General features: G+C 47.7%; 1 long non-coding RNA gene across 1 annotated transcript; it reads left to right on the top strand.

Moving 5' to 3' along the window:
• The first annotated feature begins 10,413 nt into the window (after positions 1-10,413).
• Positions 10,414-13,428, top strand: LOC144165385 (uncharacterized). The gene is made up of 2 exons (XR_013321459.1): positions 10,414-10,550; positions 13,067-13,428. It is a non-coding gene; the product is annotated as an uncharacterized LOC144165385 (long non-coding RNA).
• Positions 13,429-13,742: the final 314 nt, after the last annotated feature.

The following is a 13,742-nucleotide window of genomic DNA, read 5'->3' as shown; positions in this document are numbered from 1 at the left end:
TAAAGTTGGCCTGCAGGCCAACTTTACGTTCATGATGTACGCGCTCATGATGTACATTACGTTCATGATGTACATCATGATGTACGCGCCTTGCTCCGGCTTCAGTAACCGGCAACGTGGCGTTCGTAGCCCGTCCCCCGCACGCTGTGCGAACCATGCTTTGCGTTCTAACCAAACTCTTGCTTGTCGTCTTTAGTGGCGACACTGCTTGTCTGTCGCTGCTTTTGTTGCCCACCAGTATGGGCATACCACGCCCGTAGCTACCATTCCATCTTCCTTTACCGCCTGTTTGGTCCCGCACACGCTGCGAACTGAATTGTACCACGCGAACAAGCGGTGCCGAGACGCGTCGGGACACCACACAACCGGGGCCCCGGCCCGGGTGAAGAAGGGGGCGAGACACGCTTCGACTTTACGCCGTCCTCTCACTATGTCGGCCGTAGTGCGAACGCAGCGCCACCAACACCGCCAATGGCGGTGCCGGCCCGATGACGTCACACCTCTCCGCACGCACTCTGTCGTTCTTTGTCCTTCTGAAGCTCTCTTTCCGTAAAGGTTTACCAAAATTCCCAATTGTTTATCACGCCGTAAAAATCGGGCCAACCATCACGTCCGCCACCCCAATTATCTCAATGGAGATGGCCCCGGAAACTCGGTGGCGCCGTCACGTGGACAATAGGTGGTGGCCAGAAGCCCAGCGTGACTTCACAGTGGCTGATTGGTGACGCAAAAGTCACCTTCGGCGTCCCTGCGTTGCTTTGTTCGCCCTGTGAACTAGTGGTTTCAAGTGTAGCTTTATCGCTTCCATCAGGAGAGAAAAACAAAACGTGCTAGGGACATAAAGCATGCTTTATAACTCAGAGTGCCAAAAAAAAAAAATGAGGGCCGATCCACCTGCAGCAGAGGTGGCTGGGAAGCGAAGCTTTAACACCACCTACTACGGGTGACTGTGGCCCGCTTTCGTTAATCACAAGATACTCTGTACCTGTAAAACGTTCTTTATCGTTTCATCTCAGTACGACGTTCAGAACGGCCTTGTGATCGGGGTGACACACACTGAGATTTTGCGTTTTCACCGCGGTTATATTCTTCGTGAACGTTAAGTCAATGCACGTTCCACGGATGGTAGCCGGTTGTTTGGTATCGGTGTTGCACGCGAGTCCAAACTCTTCGAGGACGAAATTGACGAACCGCTGGCACGCATACGGCCGCTACGCGAGCCGTGGGCGGAGCGCACAGCGGCGCGAGAGGTAGCGCGACGCTACACATGGCATTCAGCGAGAACGCAGCGAGAACCCGCGTCCTCGTGCTGAGCACGAGGACGCGGGTTCGATGCCCGGCAGTGGCGATCGCTTTTCTGATGGAGGCGAAAAGCACAATCGCGTGTGTGTACGAGATTTCGGCGCACGGTAAAGATCCCCAGGTGGTCAAAATTGATCCGGAGCCCTCCGCTACGGCGCCCCTCATCGCCTGCGTTGCGTCGGCGCGTTAAAGGGACACTGAAGTGAATTTCTCAAGCTCCCGTTTTTGCATGCACTGCGTAGACTGGCTCAAATTAGCACACTTTTCATCGTTTATCCGGTTGAAAAATCGGTAATTATTTTACAAAGCGCGAAAGAAGAAAAACTACCATGCGCGGTTTGCGGCGGCCGCACCAACTAAGGCTGTGACGTTGGGAGGAGGGGGCACCGTGATTCGACGATGCCCGAGGTTAGCAATCAAACAAGTTTCGGTTTCGGTTCTGTAAAACACAACCAAGGCGTTGTTGGATGGGCATTCTCAATATCTCAGTAATCATTGTACCACGCTTCTGCCATGTTGTCGGCTGTAAAATGCATAAGATAAGCCTCCCAGGACGGCTTGGAATCGTAGCATTCACTAGCCGAGGCCTACGCAGTGCATGAATGCCCTCCGCGTCCCCGCAGACGCTCAAATGCCATGCGCTTTTCCCCTATATTTGGAGCTTGCCTCACTCATGCCTGTATCGTAAAAAGCCTGTTCGCACCAGGCCAAGGGTCTGTTGATTCTGGCCTGTGCCCACTGCCCGCAAGCTGTCCGTGCGCTTATGGAAACAGCACGCCAACGAGAACTCGCTAGCGCGCCAGTGCCAGCCTGCACGCGTTCTGTGAATTAGTTCGTGGAGCAATGAACGTTGCGGCCCAAAAAAAAGGTGAACTCAGTATAGAAAACATCGGCGGAAAACAAAAAAGTTAACTGATAAAAAAAAAAGCAAGTACCCGCGGGGATTCGAACTTGTGACTAGTAAAACACTTGCGCTAACATACCTACCGCTCCAAACAACTCGGCCACGGGCGCGCGCTGCTGACCTTGGAAATATAAGGTATATAATGTATAATCAGTTTACAATTTTATTTAGTTTTAGCATTCCAAGATGCTTAGGTGACTATTTGTTGTTTTGCGCTCGTGCAGTAAGCATCCCCCAAGTTTCCACAATATCTCACGTCTAGCAATTGCATTTCTTAGACGGAAAAGCGTTCGCAGATGCGTAGTCGTGCTGCTGGCCGCTGTGCTTGTTCGCCCAGCGCAAAAAAGTGCCTCCCGCACCGTAGTTTAACGCTGTACGGTAAAAATATCAGTTGATTTTATTCCCTTAGTACCTATATTGACTTCGCTGACTCTTCTCCCGCCTTCAAGAGGCCTTATATTTTTCTACTGGCGTACCGGTCAGCGAAGCGTCGCATGTGCGCTTGTGCAGCGCTTGTGTGACGCGACCTTGACTTGGAGCTAGATACAATGTACAAACTAACCAAGTAAAGAAAGGCACATTCTTCCATTCACAAACGTGTCCTGGCTTCGTTTCAACTGAGCGAACGAATTGCGACGACCCGTCGGCGGCCGGCGGACGAAACGCTGGGCCGACTGACTCTGTCTGAAGGCCGGGGAGCCGTGCAGTAGAGCAGCCAATTGCGAGCTCGGCTCCTCCCGACGTCACACGAAAACGCCACAGAAAATGGGCGAGCGTAAAGAAAGGAGGACAGGATTTTCGAATTAATTTTTCTACTAAATAAAATCGCATAAACGCGCCCAGAGTGGTCGAAACATTGCCTGGGAACTCCGGACTACAATTTGCGCTAGTAATCCCGCAATGTTTACATATCACTTCAGTGTCCCTTTAATTAAACCCTACAACCAATCAATCAATCGATTCGTAGCGGTTCCAGTAATTTCTTTTATTTGTTCGCGGGAGTTTTAAATGCAGAGCATTTCTTTAACTCACGATGTCACCCGGCGTTGTCGGCGTGCCTCGGCGTCCGCAACAGCCGTTCCAGGTGCGCCCTCTCCCCCACTCCTCCTCTCCCGCATCACGCTACCCTCCTCGCTCTCAGCAACAGGTCCGCACCCCTCCCCCTACACTATATAAAAAAATAATACTTACCGGCGCCTGGTTTCGATCCCACGACCCTGCGGGCGGAACGCGAGGTACATGGTGCTCTACCCACTGCGCCACAAAGCCGACACAGAATGGAAGGCTACGAACGCGCCTTATATCCTTGAGTCATTCAACCTACGTCAAGAAGCTGCTGATACAACGCATTCACTACCTGTGGGCGGAACGCGAGGTACATGGTGCTCTTCCCACTGCGCCACAAAACCGACACAGAATGGAAGGCTACGAACACGCCTTATATCCTTGACTCATTCAAACTACGTCAAGAAGCTGCTGATACAACGCATTCACTACCACCAACTCCCCAAACACTAAACGTTAACGCAATACACCCACCCCCTATGCGACGCATTTACTCGAGTACCCCTCGCGGGGAGATGGGCCCTTTTTTTCTGTTCACGTCGACGCCGTGTTGCGACAAAACCCTTGGCACCCGGCGGCAAAATAACCCGGGGCACGCCAGCGCGTGGCAAAATGCACCGCCGGGCCATATGACGTTGCGCTTCTGGCGCCGAGTCATCGATGCGAGCGTGCGCGTCGAACCCCGCCTTTTCCTTCGCTTCAAGCGGCAGAGAGGATAGCATTCAGCGCTTGTCACTGGCGGGTCACCTTTTATGCTCAAACACGTATCGCTTGTACACGCTTCGGCTGCGGACGGCGAGGGTGAAGCGTGCTTTGCTCTGTCTGCCTAGCTCGGACAAAAGACGCATTATAAGGAGATTTTGATACCTTAGTATTAAGGGTGATAGAGTTTGTTTGTGTGTCTAAACGCGAAAATTTTGGTCTTTCTCGATCAGTTCAACGTGTATTGCAGCTTGTTATTACGTACTATTTTTTTAATTTTTTTTTTTGGCAAACCAACGACTGCGCCGATCGCTACTCGCGTTTTCGATGCCTGTTTTAGAACATGTGCAAGGTGACCTTTCATCACACTTTATTCAAATGAACAATTTCTCGCCTGAATTCCTTTCTGTTTTGCTGTGCTCATTTTTAGTTACCAACCGACTGCATGTTTTTAGCATAAAATACAAACACGCGATGAGGCACGTCGTCACAAGTGGCACGAGTCACGCGTCACCGAGACGAGCAGGATGTGTTTTTTTTTTTTTGTTTATTGTTTATTGACAAAACAATTTTTAATAGGGTGCCAGTCTTGGTGCCAGTGCGAGAGGCGGCACTGAAAGCTACCTGACTGGGCCTTTTACACCAGACAGTACACGCAGCAGACAACATGACCTCAACATACTTCAAATTACGTTGCAAAATCTCAAACGCTCAAAACACACTATTATAACGAAGTCAGCGGGACGGCTAAAAAATTCGTTATAAGCGGTATTTTGATATAAGCGACCACTCGAAAAAGCTAAAGTAGTTAAACTTTAATTGCGACACAACGACGAGGAATCAAAGCATAATGAATCCAGTGAAGCAAAGCTTTATTTAGGTGCAAAAAATGCAGTGAGCTTCGGCTGTTTCGTATTCTTGCAGGGCGCGAGCAACCCCTTCTGTGACCAAGCAGTGACGCGTCCGAACGCCTCGCAGACTGCAGAGCGAATGAAGAGGAGGAGGCAGTGGCCACTTTTATAAAAGGGGGGAGGGAGGGGGGGGGGGGGGCGTCAGGGAACGCTACGAGAGTTTCGCGCTGGAAAGCGTCGCAATTTCCGTGGCTCGAGTCCGAGGTTGTTTTTTGTTGAGCTTAAAAAAGAACGATTAATGCTCATTGTGGGTACACAGCGCAATCATGAAAACTGATCGGTTTTGCACTATGGTTTCGCATGATCACTGGGCAATTTTTTTCCGAGGTCTGCAGCCGAGAAGTTCGCAAAACAAAAGTTTTTCGGCGCCCCGCTGTCGATGACACTGCTAATTCTACGGTGCTAGTGTCTCTGTTCGCGCACCGTCGCGTCTACGCCATTGACCAATGTCTAAGAGCAAAATTCAATCACCCTACCACGCATTTTGACCGTTTGTATAGCATGACCTCCCTCGACAAAATCGCCCGGGAAACACCAGCTTGTTAACCCGCCATGTTGACCGCCTGACTCGCCGCTGCAGGTAGCCGCCGCTCGGCAACGCCTCCGTTCGCCACTTCGCTCTAAGCGGATCCAGCTCTTCGAGAGCTTCGAGTAATGCGGCCTAAAATGCCTGCGTTTGGGTTGCGACCAGAATAAATTTCGAATAAAGCGATATTTCTAGTAAAGCGATTCCGTTATAACGAGGGATTACTGTATATCAAACATTATATCAAATAAAATATCGAATGTTCAAACAGATTGCAAAATATCAAGCGCATACAATAAAAAAACGCATACAGAGTATCAAGCACGATTCAGAAATATAAGGAAAAAAATGACAGAATTAGTGGTCAACACATACATCAACATGACCCATAACCATTAAGGCCAAAGGAAGTACATTTTCTTTAGCCCTGAAGAGAGCAAAAACAAAATGTACAAAATTACGATTGTTGGAAGAAATACATTTTACTTAGTTTTCTGAAGGCAAGCATAGAGGGAGAACTCTCCGTTATATCCAGAAATGATGGATAGCAATTGAGAAGGTTCGAAATTTGCCATTTCAATAATTGCATACCATACTTAGCTCTCGTTTCAATCTTTACGAAGCTTTTGTTTCTGAAATGGTATGGTGTCTCCGCATTTGCACATGTATCAAAGAACAGCTCACGATTTGCTTCTAATGCAAGAAAAATCATTTCCAACAAACGCTGTTTATACGACATTTATATATGAAGGATCCGGCTCTGGGAAAAGTATGAGAATGTATGATCACGACTAGATAGATTTTGAATGAATCGTATACCCTTTTTCTGCATTGTATATAGTCGTTCCAAACTATACTTCGATTTAACCACCCACACTAATAAACAATATTGTATACGGGAATGTACTGTACTAAAATGAAGTTGCCGTTTTATTCGTATGGGCAACAACGTCCGAAGTCTATTTATATATATAGAATTCCAAGTGATTTAGCAATGATACCTTTTATAAAGTACACGTGACTTGTCCACCGAAGATTTTCATGAAATAGTACCCCTAAAAACTTGTGCTCTGAAGTCTGTTCTAGCGGGCATGATTTAAACTTTACTGCGTTATTAAATTGAATTGGTTTATTAACGGAGGAGAAGACAATGTATTTGGTTTTCGTAACATTCAATAAGAGCCTATTTGCGTCTAATCAGCAGGACCTGTCGGATTCGTGCAGAGTGAGCAACGCACACTTCACCATCGCCGTTCACCTTCAAAGCATGCGCGAGCGAGGCATGTTAGCCAAAAAAGTGCACCCTATCACCAAACGCTTAATGTGATCCGCTTTGTCGCTTGAAGTGAATGAATAAAACACAAGACAGCGAGTACGGTTGGACGCGCGGGCGCACATGAATGTCTCGACACCAGAATGTCTCGCCATCTGACGTTGCGTCAGAAGGCGCGGCAATGCATTTTGCCACGCGCTCGTTTTCCCTGGCTTATTTTGCCTCCGGGTGTACAAAGCTTCGCTTTAAAAAAGAGCAATTTGAAATGCGCGAAGCGAGAACGCCAAGCTGCAGCTTTGCTCGTATCTACAGTTCGACGAAGTGCTCCTAACCAACAAATTATGCGTATGAGTAATCACACCAGTTGAGAGTACTTTGTGGGCGTATAAGCGCTCGATTGATGGAGCGAACTTCGCGGGCAGAGTTCGCGCAGCGCACAATGCGTCGCGGCACGGCTCGGAATGATCGTCGGGCTGCACTGCACGGACCGAAGGCACGGCGGCCGCCGCCGGCTGCTCGCTGCGTCGCTGTCGGTGCGACAAACGAGGCAAATGCCCTACAGTGAAACACATGCGAAGAGAACAAGCTCAAAAGGCTACACTTCTTGCTTTACAAATATGAACCACTCTAAAAAGGCGTCAAAATTTTGTTTAGAGACGATTTTTAATCTTTGTCTTGTGTTTCGGACGTTCGCGCGCCGGTGTAGCTGAAAGAAAGCAGCGATTTTATGTGGTTTGGCTACACTGTACGGATGCACCCAGATCAATATTTTGCTCACAGCTATAGCCTCCTGTAAACTCGGTTCATTCTATATTTACCTTCCTGTATATCCCAAATTAGGTCGGGAGTGGTACACTGCATCTAGTCTCACTAGATAGGGTATATAGTGACACTGCAACGGCGCTTCTTGAATGTATCTAGAAACGTTGACAGTAACCAGCGGCGGCTACCCTCCCCGTTTTCCTCAACGCGCTCGAGCCCCCGAAAAAGGCGACGATGATGATGATGATGATGATAAAGATTATCCCAAAGTTTTTGGCATGTACCCACAAGGGGTGATTGGCCAGGGCTAACTCGCTTGTTAAAATTGATTGATTGATTGTGGGGGTTTAACGCGCCGACGCAACGCAGGCGATGAGGCGCGCCGTAGTGGAGGGCTCCGGATTAATTTTGACCACCTGGGGATCTTTAACGTGCGCCGAAATCTCGTACACACGGGCGTTTTTGCTTTTCGCCTCCATCAGAAAAGCGGCCGCCGCGGCCGGGAATCGAACCCGCGACCTCGTGCTCAGCAGCGCAACGCCTTAGCCACTGAGCCACCGCGGCGGGTCGCTTGTTAAAATTAGTGGGGACCTCAAATTACTACTTTATTTCCGGAAAGACAGGCCGTAAAATGAAACTTCGTCGTGAATAAAACCCGAATTACCCATTAATTAGCACCCTTCAGCAATTCAAACGACCTGAAGTAGAAAGAAAACCTTGAATACATTTTATATATCCCTTTTTGCATACCCCAAATTTCTTGCGCCAACACATAACATAAGTAGAACAGATAGAGTCAACCCCAAACGCTCAATTCGGTCCGTCAAAAGCTAAAGCGACGACAGGCGATAAAAAAATGTTCGTTTGTTTCAGCGACCTGGCACCGCACACATAGTTCCGTAGGCGAAAGCCCTGTTCTAAACAGAAAGAAATTTAGCCTTGGAATCCTGCAGCGCAGAACCGTGAAGGTCACTTCGCATTGCCGAGACCCACAAAAATGAACATTCCACCCGAACGTTAAATGTTGATACTCTTCAAATGATAGGAGTGAATCTGAACGAGTGGCGTCTAAATGCCAATATCGTCTTAATCTTCAAGATTCAAAAAGAGCCAGATTAGGTATGCCGAATAGAACGGGAGCTGTGACAGCGAGAGTAGCTAAAGGGTCCGCTAGCTCGTTACCCCGGATGTCCGCATGGCCAGGGGCCCAAGACAAACTACCTCCCTCACGTGCCTTGGAAAAAAAACAGTGTGCGGTTCAAGGGAAAGTCGGAAGAGGAGCTTAATTCCGATATAACTATTAACAACTTCTTTTCTGATACATCGTACTTTCATCTGATTCTCCGCTTTCGTTTCTTTGTCTTTTTGGCACGAATTACTTCGGCCAGCTTTCTTTCTTCTACACCCGTCGCATCCCGTTGAGCTGTCATGCAGCACGCACTATTACACAAATTTTGCGTTTCTAATTCATAGTTCTGTGAATAAACCAATCGCCTCAGTGGGTATGTGGGTATCTGGGGGCCCTTATTCGATCGATAACGCGCAGGTTTCTTCCGTAGCCACCAACACGACGCGCATTTGGTGATGAAAGGCAGTCAGCCCTAGTAAAGGTTATAGTGAAAATCGAATATGGTGGCCATTGCTATTCTGATACTACACGCAGTATACAAGGGGAATTTTGTTCCCATTATGAAAAACTCTTTAATGGCAACATGGGTACCCGCAGTACGCCTGATTTAGGCTTATTCCTCCAGTCCTTTTCCAAGCTCAGTGACGAGGAGCGGGCCCTTGTGGAAGGAACAGCTATGCCTGAAGAAGGGAACGCTGCCTTTCAAACCTTCAAAACCATGCATAAAGCACCTGGATCTGACAGCCCTACTTCGGAGTTCTACCAAAGATTCTTGAGTGTTCTGGAACCTGCCTTACATGAAGTATTTAAGAAGGCATATGAACTCGACGTTCTGCCTCCTACATTTCCCCTGAGCACGAGGTCGCGGGCTCGATTCTCGGCCGCGGCGGCCGCTTTTCTGATGGAGGCGAAAAGCAAAAACGCCCGTGAGTACGAGGTTTCAGCGCACGTTAAAGATCCTCAGGGGGTTGAAATTAATCCGGAGCCCACTACGGCGCGCATCATCGCCTGCGTTGCGTCGGCGCGTTAAACCCAACAATCAATCCTACATTTCACCAAGGTAAAAAAGCGTGGACTGCTACAGGCCGATATCCCTATGCAACGTGGATTACATGACAATTTTCGAAGGTGCTGGCACGCAAGCTACAGATCGTAGTAACAAGAGGTTCGCACCAGAATTGCGGGGCTCAGGGGTGTAACATTCAGACGAACATCCATATGCCTCGCTCAGTATTATAGTGCCCATCCGATGGTGCTGCGAAGCTTGCGTTCCTTCAAATTTACCTTGCTAAAGGAGTTGACAGGGTTAGCCATCCTTTCTGTTTTTCTGTTCTGGAGTCAGCTGGACTTGGGGGAGCTTATCTCTATGCTATAAAAGGTGTAAAAGCTGTGCCGGTACCTTGAAAATGGCCCAGTCCAAACACGTATGGGATGAATATTAAAATCCTTTCTTGTTTGGCTTTTGCCTTTACTTGATCAGAACAGTGAGAAACTTCCGTCCTTGCGAGGAATAGGAAAGCAATAATTAATGAAGCACGACCACCGCTGACCGTCTTTCACACTTCTAGAAAAAGCATTTAATATGCGTGTTCTACAGGTTCCCGATTTCAGAGAAAGGAAGAGCCTCCTTCCTCTGGGCATAATCTTTGAGAGAAGGTGATTATTCTGCGGAAACGTGGTCTCCTTGTTGTTTTCTCGGATCCTTATTTGTTGTCCTTAAATTTTTATTTTTAACGCTTGGTGTATCTCGGGCTGCACCTGCGGACGCGCAGCAATCTTAGGAACTTGCCAGATGGTGCGCGGGTATGCACCGGAGAAGCCACCGCGCGACCTCCCGAAGGAAGCCAGTCGCTGGAAGCGGACGCGCGCTGAGCGCGACCCACGTCCGGAGTGATGCGGTATATAAGCACCCCGTTGTCTGCTATGGAGCGCATACGCAACCTCATCGCATCCCAACTTGCACCCCGGAGCAAAACGTGAGTTGGAACGGAGGACGCTGTGCGAAAGCACGAACGTAGCATCCTGACAAGATTCGATTTGCTTTCCCGCAGTCCTGATTCTTAAACCACGGGGGTGTTTATAATTTTGCCTCCCCTAGCATTGTCAATGAGCTGGTATTTTTTAGAGGTTGTTTTGTCGTTTGCACTTGTTGCCTGAATGTTTTGAGACTCTGATGTCCTTGCTGTCGGGCTCACAAAGACAAACCGTGTTTGTGAGCCCTTCCCTGTATTTGTAGCATCAGCTGAACTGAATTAAGCGCTCGATTGTGCGGATATTTTCTCTGCTCAGGGAATGCAGGGAAGGCGTGTATAAAAGCTTATACATCGTATAACACGAAGGGGCATGCCATTGCGTCCTTATAAAAAAGGCGATTATGATATTGCTAATATTAAAATAACAGCGTCCTCAAATATTAGCGTGCTTTACCGAGGTGCTTGGTAAACAGAGTATGAGCATATAGTCCTCTTGTATGGACAAAGATACACCTCGAGGGCCGGGCGCCTGCATAGGAAACATTCGACTGCACGTATTTACTTTTGTGTCCAGCGCATAGAATGGTTGTATTTAGCCCCTTTGAAGACGATGAACAGGGAGACGGCAATGTTTATTATGGAGTTTTCGGAACCAATGGCGCCTTGAGCACCATATCGAAGCCCATTAGGAGTATTACAGTGAAGCACCTAACTTCAAACTCTCTTTGGAAAGCAGAGCGTCAGAACAATTATTCGAATCCTGCAACAAAGAGTTTTAGGTAGATGCTTCCGTTATCACGAAAACGTCGTGCTCGTTTGGGCTCATAGAATCGACTTATGTCGTTGTCTAAATATATTCTGATACGTGACTAAATAAATTGTGTGAACGTTTTTAGGTTAAAGCATTTTTGTTACTTATGTGATGCGTTATTTGTGTGGGCGTTATGTTATGTGAAAACGTTACTATTATGTGACGGCGTTATTGCGGAATGCGTATTACCTAGCAATTCTGCCATACATATTACTAGCAATTCTGTCAGTCATACGTATAGCAATTCTTCCATACGTATTCTAAGCAATTCTGCCATTCACAGCAGGTGTTATCGGCAATAAATACCTAATAAAGTGTTAGCATAGCGCGGCCTGCTCTCGCTACTCCTTGGAAAGCAAACTACCTTCCTAGCATCAGCTTGCCGAAAGTATTAATAAATGTAATATTAATAATGCGAGAAGTCTGGTTGAAATGCATCGTTTAAACTTAAGCGCGAACGACAAATAAGGAAAGAAACGGGGCACCATCGGCGCTACTGTCAGACGTCTGGTAATCAATGCTGAAATTTAAAGCCAGTGCCGGATTATCCTACATCATCCGCCTATTTAAGCCGAATGCAGGATGAAGGCCTCGCCCATAAATCTCCAATTACTCCTGTGCCGCACTGCCCGAGTACATTTTTCCAGTTGCGGGTCGAACATCTTTGAGAGGCTTGAGAAGCTACACGAACAGGCGTGGGAGATCATTCTCAGCAAAAAAAAAAAAAAAAAAGAGTAGCAATAAAATAAATGCAAAGCGAAAGAACAAACGACCAAAGGGCCCTGCTCAGTTAAGAATTTATATCGGAGAAGCACCTGTTAATGCATAAAAGCAACCCGGGTGCCTTTAGCCCACAAGCCTAAAAATTTCCAGCGGAGAGCATGACATCAGCTTATATTAAACATAATGTCTTATAAAAGTGGCCTGTCGTCATAACGTGGTATCATCGTGTGCGTGCGACAGGCACAAAAGATGCGCAGTTTAAAAAGTATTGGTTCCCAGCCCTTTTCGCGTAATTTCTAGCGGCTGGCTGTAACAACAAAACCGCTGGGCGAAGCTTAGTCGTCGCTGGCGTCTACGTGAACACTACCGGAAATAAATATCCGTAAAGTTTGTTCGGCACCGTTTCTCCATCTGTAAAAATTCCTGCAACAATAGAATATTGGTTCAGGAAATATTGGTGGGCAGAATGCTGCGGAGAGTCACGGGGGAAGGAGGGGGCGGGGGGCCATTTATAGGGGGCGTAGCGTCAAAGGGTATAAAAATGTGAATTTGCGTATTGAGACATCTGAATGTGAAAACAGAGTTAGAGAGGAGTCAAATAGTTGAAAGGGACCATTCCTTTCCTGAATAAAATGCCTTAAAATATTGCCGACCAGAAAATAAAGCTATATTCTGCAAAAAACGATTGGTGCTTTTATGTGGTGGCTAGTCGTTTTGATCGTCGCTCTAGAAACTTGGAACGCTGGGAGTGCACTGGCATTACAATACTTTACCCCCAGAAGCACCTCTGCATATGTGACATAAATATTTTGCGCAAGAACTTACCGAATGAGCGTTTATATTTCTCTGTGCAGTGGGAATGGATGGCATAAGCGGTGCAGGGTTCATTCCAGTTTCATATCTGAATAGTTCGACGAAGTTTAAAATCTTGGTTCTCAGGATGGTTTCCTGACAGTTGCGCACGTCGCTCTATTCCTTCCCTCAGCTGAGCCATGATTTCGACGCGCACCAAGTCCATCCTCCTGGCTCTCTTGGTCCTGGCCGCCATGTGCAGCCTGGCAGCGGCTCAGTTCGTAGGCGGCGGCCGGGGATACGGAGGCGGCCGAGGATTCGGCGGTGGCCGGGGATTCGGAGGAGGTCGAGGATTCGGCGGAGGCCGAGGATTCGGCGGTGGCCGAGGATTCGGCGGTGGCAGAGGATTCGGCGGAGGACGTGGATTCCACGGCTGAATGAAGTGATCGCGACCAACCATTCCGCAACCCACAAACGTGAACGACGAAGAAGTCACCAACAAAATTCTCGCAGCCATCGTAGTGGTCTGAGTGAAATAAATAACTATGGTTTCGAGATGAGTTGCACGGCTCTTTTATTACCTTGATCTCAGATTGTATAAAACAAAAGGTTTGTTAACCGCCAAAAGAAAGACCACCAAAGTCCAGAGTTGCAGAATGACCAATAGACTTCTTGAACTTCCCACATCGTAAAAATAAATGCTCAATGTTTTCGTACCAAACACTAACATTCCGCAAATAGTCAAGAAAACTGCGGTAGGTCTTTTTAAAGGGACCCTGCGACACGCTTTGAGCAGTGAAAATAAACCTGAGTGATGTTTAGATTACACTGCTAGGAATACCTGAGCCAAAATCACACGTGCACGTGAA

This window comes from Haemaphysalis longicornis, unplaced genomic scaffold (genome assembly GCF_048455015.1).
Source record: "Haemaphysalis longicornis isolate Haplotype H1 unplaced genomic scaffold, Haemaphysalis longicornis Haplotype H1 scaffold_1, whole genome shotgun sequence".
Taxonomy (NCBI): Eukaryota; Metazoa; Arthropoda; class Arachnida; order Ixodida; family Ixodidae; genus Haemaphysalis; species Haemaphysalis longicornis.
This window is presented reverse-complemented; position numbering and strand designations above follow the sequence as displayed.